This window comes from Suncus etruscus, chromosome 2 (assembly GCF_024139225.1).
Source record: "Suncus etruscus isolate mSunEtr1 chromosome 2, mSunEtr1.pri.cur, whole genome shotgun sequence".
NCBI lineage: Eukaryota > Metazoa > Chordata > Mammalia > Eulipotyphla > Soricidae > Suncus > Suncus etruscus.
This window is the reverse complement of record NC_064849.1, coordinates 33,245,693-33,269,750: the sequence shown is the minus strand read 5'-3', so window position 1 is coordinate 33,269,750 and position 24,058 is coordinate 33,245,693. Positions and strand designations below refer to the sequence as shown.

At 42.2% G+C, this 24,058-nt stretch overlaps 1 non-coding gene and 1 pseudogene across 1 annotated transcript; both read right to left on the bottom strand.

Annotated features, from left to right (window-relative positions):
* Positions 1-2,000: 2,000 nt before the first annotated feature.
* Positions 2,001-2,130, bottom strand: LOC126002489 (small nucleolar RNA SNORA22). Its single transcript, XR_007493184.1, has one exon. It is a non-coding gene; the product is annotated as a small nucleolar RNA SNORA22 (small nucleolar RNA).
* A 6,994-nt stretch (positions 2,131-9,124) lies between these two features.
* LOC126000877 (C-X-C chemokine receptor type 2-like) lies at positions 9,125-10,191 on the bottom strand (annotated as a pseudogene).
* Between the last annotated feature and the right edge of the window lie 13,867 nt (positions 10,192-24,058).

Genomic DNA, 24,058 nt, shown 5'->3' with positions numbered 1-24,058 from the left:
TGTTAACCATTTGCAGGATGAGGTCCAAGGTGGAAACCAGACCAACAGGTTTGATGGTTAATCTAGGCATTAACAAGGCTAAAACACAATAATCATGATAAGCAAGAGACATTTCAGTAACAATAGGGAAAGTCCAGTGAAGCAAACAAAATAAGTGGAGTTGGGGGCTTCAATGAAGATGGAAGAGTTGTTAACCACAATGGTTTGATTGCAAATGTTTGATAGTTGGACAGGGGGGCACATATATGGTTCGAGTAAGCAAAGTCCCACGCCCATGACCTGTCTTAAAGTTAAGGCTTTTTTTTTTTTTTTTTTTTTGGGCCACACCCGTTTGATGCTCAGGGGTTACTCCTGGCTATGTGCTCAGAAATCGCCCCTGGCTGGGGGGGACCATATGGGACGCCAGGGGATCGAACCGCAGTCCGTTCCTTGGCTAGCACTTGTAAGGCAGACACCTTACCTCTAGCACCACCTTCCCGGCCCCAGTTAAGGCTTTTTTGAGGTGGATGAAAACAGGACTGTGGGAGGCTGCAGAGGTCTTCTGTCAGACTTTAGCATTTAAAAAAATGTATAATTAACAATTGCCAATTTTTCAAAAACTTTTAAACTGAACCTAAATGATTTTTCTTAAACTTCTTAGTTATTATCTTAAAGCTAGGTAAGCAGCTTTATCTAGCCACATATTTATATTTTTATGGCCTTAACTTACACATAGCAGGAAAGCTGGGTGACTGCAAAGTCCAGAAATTCTCCAGGGAAAAGTTATCCCCGATGGCCATTGAGAAATCTAGGGTTTACCATCCCCCCACACCCTCCGCCATGTTCTTAGAAGGACAAACCTAGCTTAATACATAATTTTTAACACATGATTTTTAATTGCAAGATGCCAGTCTGTCAACTGACCAGACTGAACCAGGTTGAAAAAAATTAATTGAAATTTGAAAAATGGATAAGGCTTTGAAAATTGTATTTATGATGAAATGTAGAGATAACAAATAAACAGACAAAACAAAACAACACTAAACACAACATTGTATACTAGTGGCCACTTTCATTCATCACAACATACACATAAACAGACAAAAGGATCGATCCAAACTTGCATTAGAAAAATTGACAAGCGCTTTTAAATATTTAGACGGCATATTTGTAAGAAAAAAATTTTTTCGTAGAAAAACTTTTAGTTTTTTGAAGTACTTAATGTAGATGGAGTGGAACTTTGCTGAAAATAAAAGTTTTAAGGTTTAGATTTAGCATAAAACATTTTTAAAATAATCCTAGTTTGAAGTTTAAAACATTAAGTAAAATGCAGTTAAAAATTTTTAAGTAATATGGTTAATGAGCACTGTAGAAGGAGTCTCCACTCTGAAGTATGATATCATTTGCTGTAAATGAACGGGTTTTCCTTAAATTAGTTTCACAGTAGAACAGTAAGACAGCTGCAATAAAGTGTTAAAATTTTTATAATTAAACACAATAGCATGAACTATGATTATTAAAGGTATGAAAAACTGACTTTAAAAAACAAACAACTGTTCCTACTTTGAAGACTTTAAGTGAATAATTTGTAAAAAATATTATATACCAAATTAACAAAATGTTTAGATTAGTATAAAATATAGTTAAAGACATCTGATGCATTTCTACATCTAGAGCTTAGGACCAAAATTATATTTGATACTAGTCAATCCTGCTTATAAAATTTACTTTTATAATATTACTTATAGAGCCCGGAGAGACAGCACAGTGGTGTTTGCCTTGCAAACAGCCAATCCAGGACCAAAGGTGGTTGGTTTGAATCCCAGTGTCCCATATGGTCCCCTGTGCCTGCCAGGAGCGATTTCTGAGCAGACAGCCAGGAGTAACCCCTGAGCAATGCTCGGTGTGGCCCAAAAACTAAAAATAATAATAATAATAATATTACTTATAAAATTAAATATATATATATATTTTCATCAATACTAGATTTCTTCACTTTGACACAAATATACAGATTTGTATAATGTGCTGATTTTCTGAATACACTTAAAAGGATAGTTTTTTCAATGCAGAGGTAAAGAACAACCATTGCTGTAGCACAAAGTTAAAACCAAGGTTACTATAAAGTACACCTGGGTGTTTACTGTGCAGTAAAATTAACTATATTATTTAAAAAGGCTAACCACATCATTTTTTACATAATTTTTAAATACCTTAAAAATCAAAATAAATTTTTAATAGAAATATAAAAGACTCAAATTTTAACACTTGTGTGTTCGTTTAAATTTTAAAACACCAAAAGGTTTTTCTTTTACCAATATTTTGTTATTACAAGTCAAGTGACAGAATTATGACCTTGCTCTAAAATTTCTGAGAGGCATGAACAAAGGGAGTTTATTGCTCTTATCTCCCTGTTGCTTTTTCTCCCTAGAAAAAATTTTAACCCTTACAGACCTGAATTTAGAAGGTTTTCTAATTTCCAATGTTTTAATAATTACTTTACAACACCCAAAGCACAAAACTTAATTACACAAATGCTTTTAGAAAAGGCACACTTATGCCACATAATTTAATTCACAAACTTCACAATTATTTGGGGCTTTTTTTGAGACACAACAAAATTCTGACAATTCTCACTATAAATTTCACATGAACAGTTTCTGAATCTTTTTAATTCTACCCCCGCCACTCTCCGCCACATTTAGCTGAGCAATCAAACTTGTAACCACTAAAACACACACAGGCTAGCACTATATCTGCTGAATACTTTTTCTCCAAAATTTTTGTCTGCATTTTGACTACACAGAAACTTACTGTCTCAAATACAGGTATAGAATATGCCACATCTATACTAACTCTGCATAGATTAAAGGGCTTATTATAACATTTTTGAACACTTTTAAAACCTCATAATTTTACCAACTGTGGTTTTTATCTTAGAAAAACATTTTAGGGCTGCATTCCTACCCTAAGGGATGGGGGGTGGCTAGCTTATTAGGATCTTAAAGAAAATCAGACCTTGAGTGAGTTGGGGGTATATGGCCTCTTCCTTGAGCGGAGCCAGGACTTTATCTTTCTGTTTGTGCTGACCTGAGGTTTTGATATTCAAAATGAGAACTTTTAAGACCAGGAGGTAGGGGGTACCTTGTTGTCACTGGCTTGTGACTTTTTTTCTCTTCACAAGCATCTTTTGAAAAACTGTATAAACTTATTTGCTGGATAATGAATATCAATTTTTTCCTTAAAGGAGTCACATGACAAAAACCAATTATTTGTATTTTGCATCAGCCAATTAATATGCTGTTTTATTTTAAGGTTGAATAAGATAATTGGGTTTATTTTCAAAATATTTTTTTACAAAATTTATTACCTGTGCTACACATATTTGACAAAGTGTGAGGCTGACAAGGTGAAGCAGAGACTTCCACTGATAATGCGGGGAGGAGCCAGCACAGTTAATAGCAGGAAGGTTAGAGGCAAATCTTTTACAGTCAGCAGGGTGTAATGGTAGAGACAGAAAAAAGCAATCTTTTAAGATCAATTACTAATTTATTGGAATTAGAGGGAATGGCAACCAAGGAGGGGAGTCTGGGTTGCAAAAGCATCCATGGGGATCATGATTTATTTATTGCTTTGAGAATATGCAAGAGATGCCACTTTCCAGATTTCTTTTGAATAAGGATGAAATGGAATAAGGATGAAATGGACATTAAGAAAACAACCCCATTCACAATAGTGCCACACAAACTCAAATATCTTGGAATCAACTTGACTAAAAATGTGAAGGACCTATACAAAGAAAACTATAAAACTCTGCTCCAGGAAATAAGAGAGGACACACAGAAATGGAAACGCATACCCTGCTCATGAATTGGCAGGATTAACATCATCAAAATGTCAATACTCCCCAAGGCATTATACAGATTTAATGCTATCCCTCTAAAGATACCCGTGACATTCTTCAAAGAAGTGGATCAGGCACTTTTGAAATTCATTTGGAACAATAAACACCCTTGAATAGCTAAAGCAATCATTGGGGAAAAAAATATGGGAGGAATTACTTTCCCCAACTTTAAACTGTACTACAAAGCAATAGTTATCAAAACAGCATGGTATTGGAATAAGGACAGGCCCTCAGATCAGTGGAATAGGCTTGAATACTCAGAAAATGTTCCCCAGACATACAATCACATAGTTTTTGATAAAGGAGCAGGAAACCCTAAATGGAGCAGGGAAAGCCTCTTCAACAAGTGGTGTTGGCACAATTGGATAGCCACTTGCAAAAAATTGAACTTAGACCCCCAGCTAACATCATTTACGAAGGTAAAATCCAAATGGATTAAAGACCTCGATATCAGACCCAAAACCATAAGATATATAGAACAGCACATAGGCAAAACACTCCAGGACATTACAGGCATCTTCAAGGAGGAAACTGCACTCTCCAAGCAAGTGAAAACAGAGATTAACAGATGGGAATATATTAAGTTGAGAAGCTTCTGCACCTCAAAGGAAATTGTGCCCAGGATACAAGAGCCACCCACTGAGTAGGAGAAACTATTCACCCAATACCCATCAGATAATTTTAGGTAGACTTTCTTCACAGTGCTTCTCGCCTATTATTGACTATCATAGAGTTACTGTTATACAATAACTTTGTATATATACTGTTACACACGTATAGTAGAGTTTTCCATGTTTGTATTATGCATGAAATTCTCTTTCAGATCTTCTCTGGTCTGCCATTAAAAAATATTTTTTAAATTTGAAATGATTCATCTTGCCAGCTATTACATTTTAAAGCGCTTTTAATTGATTCAGCTGAATTATTTTTTCTTTTGCTCTATTTTGGATCCTTTCCAACAAATATTTTTTGGCATGAGTGAGTGTTATGGCCATATTTTTTGTGAAGTCTGTATGTGTATGTCTTGTTTAGTGTCTGTCTGTTTTACATATTTTGTATATAGTTCCCTTTTTCCTAACTTTATCTTCCCCAATTTAGTCTTCCTATCCTTCCTTCTCTCTTCCTAGTCCTTAAAAAATTTAATTTTCAGGATTCCCTTCACATGTGCAACTCATCTCCTTCACCCACAACTACAAGCCTCCTGATCTCGGCCTGAGGAAGAAATCCATGACTGTTGAAGTTCTGTACCATGTTTGCTGCAAAGTTGTTGGAAATAAAGCCACCTATAATTTGTGTTACAATATAACCCCAGAGGAAAGATCCATGGATAAGACCCACAGTCTCTGGATCCCAGTTAAACTGTGCTATCTAAATTTCTGGTTTTCCATCCACATACACAGTGCTATTGCTGACCATTTCTACAATGGCTACCCCAAGATTGCACCAATCCCAAAGGACATGTAGAAGCCCAACCAACTCATGATGGTAATGATGTAACGCTTGCAGATGCCCCAACACATGGATGACTGTGCTGGCCTTCCTTCTTCATTCAGCTTGATGTTATCTTCTGTACCAGGCTTCAACCTGCTTTTTCAGACCCATGAAGTGTCTTTTGCCAGTCTTTTCGGAGTTCCAGACCCCTCATCTTTACAGATTGGTATTGGACTCTGTAGAAATTTCACCTTTTGTATTTTTCTTATAATTGTAATCCTTTGAAGTTATATTTGGTACTACACTTCTTTTGACTATTGTAATTAATGTTTTTCTATTTTAGTTTTTAATCTTAGGAATTGATGTTGTATTACATTAGGGTTTTGATTTCTTGACTTTAGGTTAGTGGGTTAGATATTGTTGTCTATAATTCCCTAAATGATATTTTTGTCTGTTCTCAGTGTTTTTTGCGTGGGCGCATCATAGGTAAAATACTAGGTTTATAAAAGGTTCCATCCATTTTGAATGGATCCTCAAGTTGTTTATTTACACAGGGAGGGTCTCTGCCTTAAACATTTTGTTTTGCTTTGTGACTTAAGCTCCCATCTATAAATAATCGACGTATTGGTACATCAATTTCGGACATCATATGGACTTCAGCCTGGATTAAGAACTTGGATTAAGTTTAGAAGCCTATTGATCATTATTGCAGTGGCCCCTCACTGTGCAGGGGATATATGCTTCTTGTCCAAAATAAGGGCCTAATTCAATGCCCTCAAAGATGGGCTTTCTGGTCTACCTGGACTTGAATGAAAATGGGACTGGAGAGATAGCATGGAGGTAAGGAGTTTGCCTTTCATGCAGAAGGTCATTGGTTCTAATCCCGGTATCTGAGCGTGGAGCCAGGAGTAACTCCTGAGCACTGCCAGGTGTGATCCAAAAACCTAATACCGGGCCCGGAGAGATAGCACAGCGGCGTTTGCCTTGCAAGCAGCCGATCCAGGACCAAAGGTGGTTGGTTCGAATCCCGGTGTCCCATATGGTCCCCCGTGCCTGCCAGGAGCTATTTCTCAGCAGACAGCCAGGAGTAACCCCTGAGCACCACCGGGTGTGGCCCAAAAAACAAAAACAAAAACAAAAACAAAACAAAAACAAAAACCTAATACCAATAACCAACAACAACAACAAAAAATAAAGAAAAGGTGCTTCTTCTCGCTTGCTACACAACCTTTCTGGCATCTCTTCGAAGTATCTATGTACGTCTTAGATTTATCTTCTCAGGAGCTTGTAGTTGATTCTTTGATACATGTTTCTGGTTTTAGACACCCTGTGTTTAGGTTAGAAGTTTTTCTTTACATTTTCCTGTGATGCGCTTATGCAAATAGCCGCTCTTTTATTATTGACTAGTTTTTTCTTTAATAAATAAAGACAATATTGTTTGTTTACTAAAAACAAACGGGGGAGTTGTTGTCTGTAAACATTTTATGGGATTATTATATTACTAACCCTACCCTGATCGGTGATTGTGCCCTACCCTAGAGTATGACCTGGCATTCTGCCCCCACCCTAGAGTGGTACCTGATTCTGCTTCCACCATTGGATGGTATCTGATCCCACCATTAGGTGGTACCTGATTCTGGGGGATAAAAACAAGGGTCTGTGGAAGGCAAGGGGCTTTTGGCTGGAACTGATGCTGAGGCTTTGGACTTCAGACTTGTCCACCAAATAAAGCTAATATTTCCACAAACCTGACTGTCTGCGAGCTGTTTACCCACCGCTTCACCTCAGAACCGCCGGCTGAACAGGGTGGCAGACATGTGCTCCAAGCTGGAGGGGAAAAACCTCATTCTCCATCCCTTCATCAGTCAACCTCTTCAGGGGCTGACTTGCAAGAGGGCACTATTGACAATGACCAGGATTGGACAAACTAGTTTGCCTGGAGCCTAGAAATGGTCTTATGTCAGGAAACTTCAGGGGTAGGGTCTCCTTATACTTAGGCCAAAGTTTTTCCTTTCCATGACCCCCATACTTTGGTGGGCCCGTGCAAACGATAATTGCCACACTAACATTGTTTTTACAGTGCTCCTTTGACTCTAAACCTTTAAGAAGTCACTAGTAAACATATCTGGAGCTGCAAAAAAAAAAGGTTTACATTAGTGTTAACATATATGCTTTTAGTTACACTAGCATTCTGGGAGCTAAAGGAGGGAGATAAGGGATATATGCTTGGGAACAGGGATGAAGGGAGGACAACACTGGTGGTGGAAAGGCCCTCATTTATTGTCACTGTGTACCTTAAATATCACTGTGTAAGATTTGTAATTCACTTTGGCCACAATAAAAAAAAAGAAAAAAAAAGCTTTATGAATATAAAAGAAAAGAAAAGTATTAAAGCCTTTATTGATAAACCACCTGCTCTGTCCTTGACCAATCCCCATTAATTTGCTGTTAATAATTGGGTGCCCCGGGCCCGGAGAGATAGCACAGTAGCCTTTGCCTTGCAAGCAGCCGATCCAGGACCAAAGGTGGTTGGTTCGAATCCCGGTGTCTCATATGGTCCCCCGTGCCTGCCAGGAGCTATTTCTGAGCAGACAGCCAGGAGTAACCCCTGAGCACCGCCGGGTGTGGCCCAAAAACCAAAAAAAAAAAACAAAAAACAAAAAAAATTGGGTGCCCCAAATGAAGATTTCTCCAGTCTTTCTGGGTTTATGCAAAGAAACAAGCCAAGTTTATTCAGCTATCTGGCAAGGTTCAAGGTAAAGGTGGAGAGAAAAATTATTTTTCTGTAGCTGACTGAATTAAATGTAGTCTAGTGGGCTTACCTAAAAGACCACTCCTCTTGTATAATCCATATGTAAGTGTACTTATTGATTGTAATAGACTGGTCATGAAGGAAATAAAAGCTGTACATTATATTGTATGTCTGACTAGGATAATAAGAGCCAGAAATTTATTAAGGAGAACTTAAGCTGAACAGGACAGTAGGAGAAGTAACTAAGAACTGTGTTGTATGTTGTATGTGTTTTATGTGCTGTTGCTGAACCTAGTGGAAGTATTGGGCCTTCTCTCCAAGCAACATCTGTATAACACAAGAGAGCTTAACCTGAGGAAGACTGGCAGAGTGACCTCACACAGATGCCTAAATGCTCAGGGGAAACAGATATAGAGCTATGATGCTTTGGTTTCTGTATTTAACTTCTGTGTCACCATCCCAGAGGGAGCATCTTTTACTGCTCTGTCCTCCCAAGGATAGAGAGGACTATTTATTGCCCAGGGCCTGATTCCTCTGTCTAAGTGATCTGAGGTTTTTCAGATGTTGATATCTGCAAATCTAAGCTAAGGTAGCATGATATTTCATCATTTCTTATAGGTAGAATCTACAGTCCTTTGCTAGCCTGAACAAATTATAGAAGATGGACCTCTGCCCACACTCCCCTTAATGACTTCTAAGGTTGTGAAATCTGTAGGGAAAATGTGATATAGGAAGGTCAGCAAGAAAGATGCCAGGGTAATAAAAGCAAGAGGGATCATGGGAACCCAACTAGCTATGGCCATTGACATCAATTGGAAATTACTCTGTACCTGTTTATCTTAAAATCCAGGGGTGGGGAAAAAATCCAGGGTGGGGGCCGGAGAGATAGCATGGAGATAAGGCGTTTGCCTTTCATGCAGAAGGTGGTTGGTTCTAATCCCGGCATCCTGTATGATCCCGAGCCTGCCTGGAGCGATTTCTGAGCATAGAGCCAGGAGTAATCCCTGAGCACGGCCGGGTGTGACCCCCAAAAAGAAAAAATCAGGAGTGGGAGGTGCCTAGAGGGTAGTGGAAGTGTTCCCAGAGGAAGAGCCAGCAAAAGAAGGCCGACCCTCCTTAGCCAGATAGTCCTTGCTGACCAGGCCATGGTGTGCCATGATCCGCAGGAGACCATGGCGGAACTTCTGTCCAATGAAGGCATAGATGAAGGGGTTGAGGCAGCTGTGCAGGAAGCCCAGAATCTCGGTGGCATTCAGGGCCCAGTCGATCTGTTTGCGGCGATCGCAGGTCTCCGGGATGAGCCCAGTGGCAAGGTGTCTGCCACCAGCGCCAAGTTGTGGGGCAGCCAGCAGAGCAGGAAGATCAGCACCACAGCAAAGATGACCCTCATGGCACGGTGCTTCTGGCCCATGTGGGCCTCGAGCAGTGTGCGCAGGGTGAGCCCATAGCAGATGAGCATGACCAGCAGGGGCAGCAAGAACCCAAAGATCTGAGTCAGGACCCGCATCACCAAGCGCCATTTGGCCGTGTTGGTCCCCATGGCCTCGTAGCAGAAGAAGATAGAATTGTGTTCAACAGTATTACGGAAGAGGAGCATGGGCAGGGACAGGATCAGGGACAAAGTCCAGATGCCCAGGCAGATGAACTTGACCCAATGTCTCTTCTGGGTGAGTGTGCGGGTGGCATGCACAATGGCCAGGTAGCGATCCACGCTGATGCAGGCCAGCAGGAGAATGCCACTGTAGAAGTTGACCTCCTTCAGGAAGGACACTATCTTGCACAGGGGAATGCCAAAGACCCAGCCCTTGACCTTGGAGGCAGCCCAGATGGGCAAGGTCAGGGCGAAGAGCAGATCTGCAATGGCCAGGTTGAGCAGGTAGATGTCAGTGACCGAGCGACTGATCTTACTGGAGAGGACAACAAAGACCACCAGGGCATTGCCCAGTAGACTCAGCAGGAAGACCAGGATGTAGATCACCACCAAAGCATAGTGGTTGAACAACTCATTCTCCAACTTACAAGGTCCATGATTACCTTTGGGTGGCATATAAGTCTCATTTTCAAATTCCTCGAATTCTCTCCACAGATCGCTATCATTCCATATATTTTTCATGAAGAAAGTCATCGTTTGAGATAGCTGCAGCATGTAAACAATGAGATTTGTTACTTAGATTTTAGATCACACCCATTGACCCTATGGGATGCATAGCTTAGATGTCATTGGCTTCCTTCTAGGTTCAGCAACTGGACACCGGTTCTTTGGTCTTTGGCTCTGACCTCTCTGAGGATCAGCTTCAGAGTATGTCAACTCTCCCTCACTCTGAGGTCTGGCCTGAGCATGATGCTCAGGGAGCACAATAAAGGCCTTACCATGGGCTGATATCACCATTGCATCAACTTTGCCTTAGCAGCCTACCCTTTCTCACTCTTCCCCTGTTGTGCATTCACTAGGCCTATCAGGATGATTTGTTTGTTTTTCTGGGCCATACCTAATGGTGCTCAAGGGTTACTCCTGGCTTGACACTCAGTAATTACTCCTGGAAGGCTCAGAGGACCATATGGGATCCAGTAGATCAAACCCTATTCAGCAGAGTGCAAGGCATATGCCCGACTCACTGTGCTATCACTCCAGCCCCAAGATAATCTTTTTTATTCTACATGGTTTGGGGGTTCAGGGACTTGAGGAATATATAAGGTGCCATGTTAGAGATCAAACCAGGATCATCACTTGCCTTATCTGCTTCTCCATCTCTCCAGACCCTTGACTAGGGAGGTTTCTACATTCAAAGGTGGGTGGGCATCAGGCTACATGGAAGGAGACAATCCTTGCCTAGAACATTCCTTTCTATGCTATTACCCTTTCTCTGATCTCCTTTATATTCTTAAATCTACTGAGGGATGAAAAAGAACAGCCATAGAATTGCATTAAAATATCATTTAAGCTTCTCTCTAATGGAGCAGTAACTATTTTGGTCCTCTGCTTTAAGGGAATCAAATCATTTAAGAGAAGTCCCTGACCTGGGTCATCCTGCCTCTGAATCACTAGTCATAGAACTCAGCTGTTTTCATACTGTTTCTATAAGGTGTGTTTTCTGTCTAGAAGATTCACTCAAATCTCACCCTGAGATGTGCCTTATGGCTTCCCTACTCTACTCCTGCGCCTCTCTCTTTCTCTCTCTCCTCCCTCCATCTCCTTTTCCCTTTCTCTTCTACTTCTCTATCCCCTCTCTTTCTCTTCCTCTTTCTCCCTCTCCCCATCTCTCTCCCCCCCCCTCCTCTAACTAAAACTATTTTACTTCACTATTCACCATCTCTTGATATTCTTTAAAGCCAACAAAGTAAAAGTGAAAGAAGCAAACAAAACTGTGTAGAGGCCAGAACAAGCCTCACCATAAAGCCCCTTCTTACAACAGGGAAAATGCACTGGCTGTGGATCAAGGTGGTATCACTTTCTCTGCAGTGACAGTCATTGGGGATCCCCAAAACACAAGGGGATACAAGGATATAGGATATAGGACACAAGCCCATTCCACCGGCCAGATGAGGTGAGGACAGAGGCGAGGGCTGCTAGGCTTCCAGGACAGGAAGGCAGGAGAGCAGAAGTTAAGACGGTCAGGTGGGGCCCCTGGACACCATCATAAGAGGAACCCTCAAGTCCCAGAGAAGCAAAAGAATTTTCTAAAACACAGTCAAACACCACCTGCTGCCCAGGGAAATAGGTAGAATGTAGGTGCTTCCTACCTGAGGCATCCCTTGGCTCCTCTAAGTATCCAATCCAGGGCAAGCAGTTCAGCCCCGAGTCCAGAGCTGAGTGGGTGCTAGTAAAAGGAACTTGGTAAAGAAAGGGAACTAGGAACCACGTCATCCCACACTTCTACTCTGAGCCCTGCCCCCACGCATTTCCAGGCTATTGGAACCCTTGGGGACTGCACACCAGTAGGCAGTAGCACAAAGCTGGAGCTAAGAATCACTTCTCAAGTCAAGCTCTCACTGTTTGTAGATGACATGATACTATTTTAGAAAATCCTAAAGACTCTACCAAAAAAAAAAAAAAAACTTCTAGAAACAATAGATTTGTATAGTAAAGTTGCGACTACAAACTTAATCTGCAAAATCCATGGCTTTGCTATATACAAATAATGAAAGAAGAAATATCTTTAAAAATACAGGGGCCAGGGGCCGGGCAGTGGCGCTAAAGGTAAGGTGCCTGCCTTGCCTGCGCTAGCCTTGGACGGACCTCGGTTCGATCCCCCGGTGTCCCATATGGTCCCCCAAGCCAGGAGCAGCCAGGAGTAACCCCTGAGCGTTACCGGGTGTGGCCCAAAAACCAAAAAAAAAAAAAAAATACAGGGGCCAGAGAGATAGCATGGAGGTAAGGTATTTGCCTTTCATGAAGAAGGACAGTGGTTCGAATCCCAGCATCCCATATGATCCCTCCCCACCCCCACCCTCACCCCCACCCTCACCCCCATCCCACCCCTGTGCCTGCCAGGGGCGATTTCTGAGCATGGAACCCCTGAGCGCTGCCAGGTGTGATCCCAAAACAAAACAAAAACAAACAAAAATAATTGTACCTCAGAAAATCAAGTACCTTGGAGTCAACCTAACTAAAAAGATAAAAGACCTATACAAAGAAAATATAAAACACTTCTTAAAAAAATATGAGGACACAAAAAATGGAGGGCACATACCCTGCTCATGGATTGGGAGGAATAACATCATTAAAATAGCAACACTCCACAAAGCATTGTACAGATTTAATGCAATCCCTATGAAGATACCCATGACATTCTTCAAAGAAGTGAATCAAACACTCCTAAAATTCATTTGGAACAATAAATGCTCATGAATAGCTTAAGCAATCCTTGGGGAAAAGAAGACAGTAGGCAACACTTTCCTCAACTTTAAATTGTACTAAAAAGCAATAATAATTAAAACAGGATGGTATTGAAATAAAGACAGACCCTTAGGTCAATGGAATAGACTTGCATATTCTGAGACTGACCCTCAGGCATACAACCAATTAATCTTTGATAGTCAATAAACACAAGATGGAGCAAGGTAAGCTTCTTCAACAAGTGGTATTGGGAAAACTGATCAATTACATGCAAAAAAGTGAACTCAGACTTCTCTTTATTGCTATGCATAAAAATCAAATCAAAGTGAATTAAAAACCTTGATATCAGACCTGAAACCATAAGATACATAGAAGAAATTGTAGGCAGAACACTCCATGACATTGAAGCTAAGGCATCTTCAGGGAGGAAACACTGGCCAACCAAGTGGAAGAAGCAAAGATAAACTAAACCAGGATATAAAGACTGTGTACAGTACCCATCTGATAAGGGATTAATATCCAAAATATACAAGACACTTGTATAACTTAGCAAGGAAAAAAATCTAACCCCACCCAAAAGCAAGGAGAAGAAAGGAACAAACATTTCCTCAAAGAAGGAATACAGATGACCAAAAGACACATGAAAACATGCTCCACATCACTATTCACCAAGGAAATGCAAATGAAAACAACAATGAGATATTATCTCACATCACAGAGACACATCACATCACAAAGGACAAGAACAACCAGCGCTGGCATGGGTGCAGGGAGAAAGGGACATATTCACTGTTGGTGGGAATGTTGGCGGGTCCAACTGGAAAACAATACAGACATTCCTCAAAAACTAGAATTTAAGCTTCATCAATATCATTTCTAAAAATATCATTTCTAGAAATATACCATAGAAGCCCAAAGAAACGATGTAGAAAAGTCCTCTGCATTTTTATGTTGATTGCAGCACTATTCACAATAGCTAGAATCTGGAAACAACCCAAGTGCCCAATAACAGATGATTGGATAAAATAATTGTGGTACATTTACACAATGGATAACTACACAGCTGTTGGGAAAAATAAAGCCATGAAATTTGCTTATACATTGATGGATAAGAGAGTATTCTGGAGCCAGAGAGATAGCGTGGAGGTAGGATATTTGACTTGCATGCAGAAGGAATGTGGTTCAAATCCCAGCATCCCATATGGTCCCCCGAGCCTGCCATGAGCAATTTCTGAGTGTAAAGCCAGGAGTAACCTCTGAGCACTGCCAGGTGTGACCAAAACAAAACAAAACAAAACAAAACAAAAAGTGAGAGTATTCTGCTGAATGTAATGAGTCATAGAATAATTGTACTTATTGTGGGCTATTAAAAAAAAAGATAGAATGGTAATAATATCTAGAGACAATAGAGTTGAGGGCCAGGAGGACTAGTTCATAGTAATAAGTTTGCCACAAATAGTAAGGGAGTGCAGTTAGGGCAGAGGGGACCAGTATCACAATGATAGCTGAAAATTAGTACTCTGGACAATAATTGGGGACTGAAAGGAGATAATATGATAGGCATGATACCACTCAGTAACATTATGGCAAACCATATGGTCTAAAAGTTAAATAAAAAAGAAAGGGAGGGTGGGAGGGAAAGAGAAAAAGAGAGAAGAAAAAGTTTACCCCAGAGACAGGCAGGGGGATGGTGGGAGGGAAAACTGGGAACATTGGTGGTAGGAATGTACATTGGTAAAGGGTTTTGGACATTGCATGGCAGAAAGTCAACCATGAACAACTTTGTATCTGTGGGGCAAAAAAAAAAAAAAAAAAACTGTATTATGAACAACCTTGTAACCACAGTGTTTAAATAAATCATATGGCCGGAGAGATAGCATGGAGGTAGGGCATTTGCCTTGCATGCAGCTGATTCAGGGCGGACCTGGGTTCAAAATCAGGTCAGCCACATGCAAGGTAAGTGCTCCACCCATTGTTCTATTGCTCCAGCCCCTAAATACCAGTTTTAACATGGCACCAATGTCTATAGTAGCTGGCCTTACTCATGCTTGAACCCTCCAGAATTCTCCTTTTTCATTGTTGGTAAATCTTTTTTATTTTAGAAACCGGAGAGATAGCACAGTGGGTAGGCCATTTGCCTTTTACATGACAATCCACATTTTTTTTTTTTTTTTGGATTTTGGGCTGTCTGCTCAGAAATAGCTCCTGGCAGGCACAGGGGACCATATGGGACACCGGGATTCGAACCAACCACCTTTGGTCCTGGATCGCCTGCTTGCAAGGCAAACACCGCTGTGCTATCTCTCCGGGCCCGACAATCCACATTTGATCCCCAGCATTCTATATGGTCCCTTAAGCCTGTCAGGAGTGAGTTGTGAGCACAGAGCCAAAAGTGCCTATTGAGCACTGCCGGGTGTGGCTCAAAAATCACTTTGAATCACAAAGTTACAAAATTAGTCATGAAGGAGCTGGCGAGGTGGCCCTAGAGGTAAGGTGTCTGCCTTGCTAGCGCTAACCAAGGAAGGACCGAAGGACCGGGGTTCAATCCCCCTGCGTCCCATATGGTCCACCAAGCCAGGGGCAATTTCTGAGCGTTTGCCAGGAGTAACCCCTGAGCATCAAACGGGTGTGGCCCGAAAACAAACAAACAAACAAAATTATTCATTAAAAAAAAAACAACCAAAAAAGAAAAAGAAAAAAAATTATTCCTGATTGAGTTTCAGAGGTGCCCAGTTCAAGCCCTTCACCAGTGTCCACTTCCCTCCCCCCCGGTGTCCCCACTTTCCCTCATACTTCCAGTCACGGTCTGTGGCAGAGATCATTTTGTTCTTTTTTTTTTTTTTTTTTTTTTTTCCATTTAGGTACTGTGGTTTACCATACTGTAACTGGTTCTCTTAACACAGATAAGTTGCAGAACAAACTATAGTTGTGAAACGTGCCTCGGGGTTACCCAGGTTTTCTTTAACTGATGGGGGACTAGAGATCGGATTTCTAGCCAGTGAAGATGGAATATACCCGAAGGGAATGGGCATTGACCCTATTAGTCATCCAGAGCAAAATCTGTCCCTGAGGCAGAAAACTGAGTCGGGATCTGAGAGAAAACAGTTTAGGTATCCAACTGCAGAACTGGGGACTGGCCCATGAGTGCAGGAAGAGGAGATGGGAGAGTATTGGCCACAAGGGGGCAGTAGCAGCACCAGACTAAGGAGAACCAACACTAACCCTACCCACAAGCAGAAGTGGAGAGAAATAGAAACCCTGACCAATACATTTTGTTGTTGTTTTAGGGGGGCACATCTGGCAATAATCAGAGATTACTCCTGACTCTACACTCAAGGTTCACTTCTGGCAGTGCTGGGGGATTAGATGAGATGCAAAAGATTGAACACACAAGTCAGCTGTGTGCAAAGCAACCAACTGCTCTCCTGCTGTACTATCATTCCAGCTCCAGCTCTTGTCAGCCTTTTCTGGTTCTCTTGAGCTCTCAATCAGGTCAGCTCAGTCTTCTACTCTGCTCATTGCAATGATTTCGTGGACAATCCACTTGACTCTTAATCCAAGAGCAGTGGGAAAGCAACAATGCCCTGGGTGGGCCTAGTGAAAGCTAAGGTCTCCACTGGGAAAACCATTTTAAAGAAAAAGAATTGAAATGACTCTTTCAACTTCCTGGGAGGAAAATTACTTTCTGGGGAAGGAAAGGGACAGGCACCTATAGAATAAAAATGTAACCACTTAAGAAGGGTCTAGAATATCAGCCAACTTTGGGGTCGCACTTCCCCTTCAGTGGAGAGATAATGAACCCAAGGCATAAAAGCATGTTTCCATTCTTTGTAGAACATTGCAAGCAACTGAGGTAGGCAGGCAGAGGGCAGAGATCATGTCAATGACAAGGGCTTTAAAGATGGCAGGATGTGTCCCTGCACAATCTCATAGTCCACTCGCTGGGCTGCTCTTTCTATTGACCCTGGGAGAACTTGGGAACTAGCAATGATGTCGACACAAGCTGCAGAAGCACCCACAGGCACCTGGGCATCAAAACAGAAAAAGGCAAATGAGGAGATCCCTTATGATCTGCTCCTGGGTGATCAGCCCAGAGTAAATGAACAACCTACGATGATCCACTTGGAGTCAAGTTTTACAATGACTGAAAACGCCAAATGTGAGGTCTTGTGGCTGCTGAAAGCCATCTTGCAATCATGCACAGAAGCTTCCATCTCAGGACTAACACCAGCCCACAGTAGCAGATACATCACAGAGAAACCCAACCACTGCCCAGGATATACCATGCCTCATTACCCACCGGCACTCCAAGGCTCTGAGCATCAACAAATTCTCTCTTGTTAAAACCAGTTCAATGTGGGTTTTCTCCTCCCTGCTACCCACTCTAATCCCAATAAAACTATCTTGCATGTATGAGGGGCCCTGGGCTCATCCCCCAAAACTAGCACCCTCCAAAAAATTTGTACCCACTGAAGGAAGTTCTGAAAGCCCAAAGTCATCAAGGATGAGAGGAAGGAGGTGAGAAATGAATGCATCACAGGGTTTAACCAGTCAGATGTGACCCAGGCAAGTGACCCAGGCAGGTACTGACCTCCAGACACTGATTGCCACGCTCAGGTGGAAGCCAGGGAATAATCTGCATGTGACACAGCTGAGGACCTGAACTGGTAGGAATTCCTCCATAGAATTCTCAGGAAGCTCCATGGAGCCTGGCAGAGCAAAACCAAATATTGACACGACCCTCCCTTATTAGGTTGAGACCTTTGACAACTTCCTTATGGATCAGATTGTCCTTGTCTGTAATAATGAGGAGAGCTCTCACCTCCTGGAGCTTTTGCCATGATGGAATAGAAGAAGGAACACGAGTTCAGCGATCAAACCATCTATCAGGGATCTTTTATATTTGTTCTCTCTTCTGTTCTCTGTGAAAAAAGCAAATGAAAATAGGTGTGAGCTCATATGATCAGATAGAACCCTCTGAAGCTCTTCCTTGACAATATATCTAGCAGGCAATAAATGTTTATTGCTTTTAGCCATCTTGATGAAAGATCTTGGGTCTCTGTAAATATAAACACAGAAAAGCAAACAACCCAGACCCTCAGACCTTCCTAATGTGAGAAGGAAGGAAAAAAAGAGAAAAAAAGGAAATAGAAAGGAAGGATTATCAGAATTGGATTTGGGGATGTTTTGGTTTCGGGGCCACACCTGGTGATGCTCAGAGGTTACTCCTGGTTCTACACTCTGGAATTACTCCTAGCAGTGTTCAGGGAACCATATACGGGTTTCTGAAAAATGAAACCTGAGTCAGCCAAGTGCATAGCAAACATCCTCCCTACCCACTATACTCGCTTCGGTCCCTATCAGATTTGCTTTAATAATAAACTTGACAATAGTTTCGATACCCTTCAAGAAATCTTTATACAAATTAGAGTCTGTAAGACACAAATCTACACCTCTGTTAAATATACAATTACCATCAAAGCTATGGAAAGGACCCCTTTCCATACCGAATGGGAACAAATGAAAGGCATAGCAAATAACATTTTATCATAACTGCATTGCAAGCAATTCCTAAAGAAGTTGCTAGGACAGAGTCCCTGAATCAGGGTGGTTATCATCTTGAGGAAAAGTGTACTCCATGCTGACTATTACAATGAGTCAGCAAAGCCTGAGACACCCCCACCTTAATCAAATCCCACCAGAATCTGCTCTTGATGACCCAGGACTGCAATTGCTCAATCAATCCAGGAGAGGGCAGCATTATCTTTAAATCCAACAACTCACATGCTGGAAGGGTGAGCATTGAGTAGGTTCAGCAGAATAATCTCTGATGAAAACACCCACCTGAAATAGTCTATAGAGGAACCTAATATCACCCCTTGAGGTTTTCAAGTCCTTCCACATATATTCACTTTCCCCTTAAAGATCTTGTTCTTCAAGGTGACAATTTAGGAATAGTCGTGTGAACACACACAGAGAGAAGCAGATGTAGTTAGCCATCTATGTGGCCAAGTATCACTCACCTAGTCAAAGTCTTCAAGATCTATTGGTGGGTGTGTGTATGTGTGTTACAGGATCACACCCAGCTACACTTAGGAAGTACTCTTAGCTCTATGCAAGGGACCATATGGGATGCTGGGAACCAAACCCATGTCAGCTGCATACAAGGCAAGCACCCTATGTACTGACTCTACTCTCACCCTGTGCCTTACTTTAAATGACAAAAAGTGGGACTATTCTTGGGGTAAGTAATGTTGTGGGGTGGGGGCCTCCATTGTCAATATAAGGCCATGCGGTTTCACTGCAGGAGTGAGATCAAAGCCAGGAACCTAGGAGAGTGGAGGAGAAGAGGTGGGAGGGGGTGTGTTTTGGGTAGGTACCTGCAAGGAATGCAGTAGACAGAGTCTGTGGGAAGTGGGACCCCCAAACTCTCTGGATTGTGGTGGAGATAAAGTGTATAGATATCTGCAAGTTACAGAACAAGACAGAGACAAGCCCTGAAGGAGTCAATGTGAATGATTTCAAGTTAGGCTAATTTGGAGCAGAGAGACTGAGGATAGTGCAGGATCTCTAAGCCAGGGTCCCAATACCCTTTTCTTGGGATTGGCCCTCTGTAAGGATGCCAGACACTGAGAACAAGGGATGCTCGGGTTTACGTAAACTTTCTCAGTGGCAAACACACTTCCCACCACTGGCTTCTGCTGCTCATCTGTCATAATATGAGATTACATTTAAAATTTATGATGGGGACAAGGAGTGAGGCAGAGATGGAACAGCAATAGTTCCAAAGTAACTTAAGATCTACACTGCCAGCCCTGGCTCCATTTCCAGACATCACACGTGGCTCCCTGAGAACCATTAGGGGTCACTCCCAAGCACAGAACCAGGAACAGCCCTTGAGCACTGCAGGGTACTAACACACACACAAACACACACACACACACATACACACACACACACACACACACACACACACACACACACACACACACATTTTGTACTGGGAACCTTGTGTTTTCCCATCATGTGACTATGTGTTTCAAAAATAAGAAACGTTTCAATTTTGTTTTGTTTCGTTTTGTTTTGGGGCCACACCTGGTAACACTCAGGGGTTATTCCTGGCTATGTGCTCAGAAATCACTCCTGCCTTGGGGGACCATGTGGAACGCCAGGGATCTAACCAAGGTCTGTCCTGGGTCAGCCATGTGCAAGGCAAACTCCCTAACGCTGCAGTATTGCTCCGGCCCCAAAATTTTTAAATATGTTTCCTATGTTTAAAAATAGTACAAATTAGTGGCCGGAGAGATAGCATGGAGGTAAGGCGTTTGCCTTTCATGCAGAAGGTCATTGGTTCGAATCCCAGCATCCCATATGGTCCCCTGAGCCTGCCAGGAGCGATTTCTGAGCCTGGAGCCAGGAGTAACCCCTGAACCCTGACGGGTGTGACCCCACCCCACCCCAAAAATAGTACAAATTAAAAAAATAATACAAGCTAATTAGGAAGTTTTCTTTCACTTGCTTCCTATCTGGCCAGTGCCCTCTGCAACCCTCTACCCCCAGGTTACCTGTGTTGGTTATTTTTTCTGCAACTCAGGAGACTACATTGCCAGTCTGTCGAAAAACGATGAAAGTGTCTGGGAATCAGGCTAAAGTTTGATATTGCTGGCGCTATGGCTTTTTTTTTTGTTTTGGTTTTGATTTTTTGTGTTTTGTTTGTTTGTTTGTTTTGTTTTGTTTTGTTTTATGGGTTTGATTCTCGGCCCCTCATATGGTCCCTGAACACCTCCAGGGATGAGCCCCCGAGCCCAGAGCCAGGAGTAAGCCCCGAGTACTGCCAGATGTGGCCAAAAATAAGTAAATAAACTTTCACCCTAGGGCTGAAGAGATGGTACAGAAGGTAAGAGGAGAGATAAGGTGTTTGCTTTGCATAAGGCCAATCCTGGTCCTGTCCCTAACACTGAATACGGTCCCCCTATTACAACCAGGCATAATCTCTGAAAAGCCTCGAGTACTTCTGGTATTCCCCCGCCCCCAAAAAACAAGACCAAAATTCATGAACAACAGGAGAATTTTCACCAATCTCCAGTGAAAAATGATTTCTCCTGTTTCTCACAGTCTTCGTATAATTCAGAACACATGTTGTCCAGCAAAACCAGCAACACAAGGTGGAAGGAGGTAGAAAGAAAGCCACCTCGGCATGGAAGCCAAATGGGATGCCAAGAAAGTTGGTTTGTTGTTGTTGTTTTGGAGCTACATCCAGCGGCACTCAGGAGTTATTCCTGGCTCTTCACTCAGAAATTTTTACTGGCAGGCTTGGAGGATCATATGGGATGACAGGAATCTATCCTGGCCTGCCCTGGGTCGGCTGTGTGCAAGGCAAATGCCCAACTGCTGTACTATCTCTCCAGCCCCCTAGAGTTGGATATAAGTTGGATGCATGTTGCTGTGGATGGGCCTCTGGAAAGGTGAAGCGCAATGCAGGCAGGAACTCCTGAAGGAACAACAAATATTCTAGAAGACTTAGCCTGAGGCGGTGCTTTCTTTCACTTCCTGCTCAGAGAAAATGTACTTAAGCCCAGGGTGAAGGACCCAGAGAATGTATTCATGACTTGTTCATATTGGGACTAAAATCATAGCACAGTGGATAGCACACTTGCCTTAAATGCAGCCGATTCAGGTTCAATCCCCAGCATCCTACCGAGAGTGATCCCTGAGTGTAGAAACAGGAGTAAGTCCTGAGCACCATCGGGTGTAGCCCTCTCAAAATAAAATTAGTATTGATTTGTACATCTATCTATATATTTCAGGCTCTCCTAATTGATGCTTCCAAGCCAACTGGGCTGGAGACTCTTGCTTGGGGGGGCCATGTGGGAAACCCTAGCCTGGGTTAATTTTTTCTATATTGTCTCCCAGCCCATCTTTATTTTTCCTTTAATAACCTTAGTATTATGTTCAAACTTTTAGAATTTGTAAACTTACAATTTTTCTTATGGCAATTATTTAGGATTTTCTACATTGCTATTTATGAATTAAAAGTCAGTTTGATTGCTTTATAAAAGAAAGCACACACTGGAAAACTTGGCTTTTATGAAGTTCTAAGACAAGCAAAACAGATCAAAGGGTGGAAAGTAATCAAAACAGTGGTTGCAGGAGAGGGAGAGTTGAGATGGAAGCAGAGAAATGCAGGATAAATGAGAGTAACAGGAGGAATTTTCTGAGTAATGTTAACATCTTCTACATGGGTAAGGATTTGGGATTACACTAGATCATTTATTTGTCACCACTTAGTGGATTTACACCTCAGATGTGGAGTTTTATTGGATGTAAACTTTTTTTTTTGTTTTGTTTTTGGGCCACACCCAGCGGTGCTCAGGGTTACTCCTGGGTGTCTGCTCAGAAATAGCTCCTGGCAGGCACGGGGGACCATGTGGGACACCGGGATTCGAACCAACCACCTTTGGTCCTGGATCGACTGCTTGCAAGGCAAAAGCTGCTGTGCTATCTCTCCGGGCCCTGGATGTAAACTTTACACTTAAAGACATATATACATTATATATGTGTGTGTGTGTTTTATATATACACACTGTTTTGCTAAATTTTAGGTTACTCCTGGCTCTATGCTCAGAAATCACTCCTGGGGCTGGTGAGGTGGCGCTAGAGGTAAAGTGTCTGCCATGCAAGCGCTAGCCAAGAAAGGACTGCATTTCGATCCCCTGGCGTCCCATATGGTCCCCCCAAGCCAGGGGCAATTTCTGAGCGCTTAGCCAGGAGTAACCCCTGAGCATCAAACGAATGTGGCCAAAAAAGAAAAAAAGAAAGAAATCACTCCTGGCAGATTCAGGGAACCATATGGGATGCTGGAATTCAAACCACTGACATTTTCTGCATGCAAGGCAAACGCCTTACCTCCATGCTATTTCTCCGGCCCCAGCCACTATCTTGATTTACTTTAAAATGTATCCAGGGGTCTCAGTGATAGCATAGTGGTAGGCCATTTGCCTTGCACGCAGCTGACCCAGAATAGACCCAAGTTCAATCTCTAGCATCCCATATGGTCCCCTGTGCATGCCAGGAACAATTTCTGAGCACAGATCCAGGAGTAACACCTGAGCACCATCAGGTATGGACCAAAACCATGATGATGATGATGATGATATAAAAATTAAATTAAAAAGAGAACATCCTGGGGTCAAACAATAGCACAGCGGTAGGGCGGTAGGACGGTAGGGCGTTTACCTTGCACGAAGCTGATCCAAAACAGGCCTTGGTTCCATCCCTGGAGTCCCATATGGTCCCTGAGCCAGAAACGATTTCTGAGCGCATAGCCAGGAGTAATCCCTGAACATCACCAGGTGTGCCCCTCATAAAATATATATAAAAATAAAAATAAAACATTCTAAAGAAGGTGAATGAAGTTAGGAATAACACAATAAAGAGATATCAACTTAAAACCATTAAGACATTCATGGAAGAATCTAGATTTAAAAAAAAAAAAACACAGGTGAGGGCTAGAGAGAAAGCACGGAGGTAGGGCCTTGCACACAGCCTACCTAGCTTCAATCCCCATATGGTCCCCCGAACCTGCCAGGAGTGATTTCTAAGTATAGAACCAGGAGTAATCCCTGAGTGCCACTGGGTGTAGCCCCCCAACCCCCAAATAACAACAGGTGTAGACTGTAAAGAGTTCACAGTCTTGTTGAAATTTTTTTACAGTAAAACATTGAGTAGAGTTCACAACTACATCCTGGCTCTTTACTGGTTTTTGGTTTTGGTTTTGGTTTTGATTTGTTTAGTTTTGATGTCACACCTGATAATACACAGTGTTGACTCCTGGCTCTGTGCTTAAGGATCACTCCTGGCAGAGTTCAGAGACAGAACCCATGTGGCCACCTTCAAGACAAAAGCCTACTCATTGTATTCTCGCTCCAGCTCCGTGGCCACTCCTTTAAATTTATTTGCCACACACGCACCCTACCTTATTATTTGGTTGATTAGCTTACAACTTCACTCACACTCAGGGACATTTTCTCCTAGACACCTACTACATAACTGCATGTGCCACTACATCTCTGGAAAAGACAAAATGGCATTTTACTACTCCACTTACCCGTTTCATAATCTTTCTTTATTTTTTATTATAACACAGAGATTTACC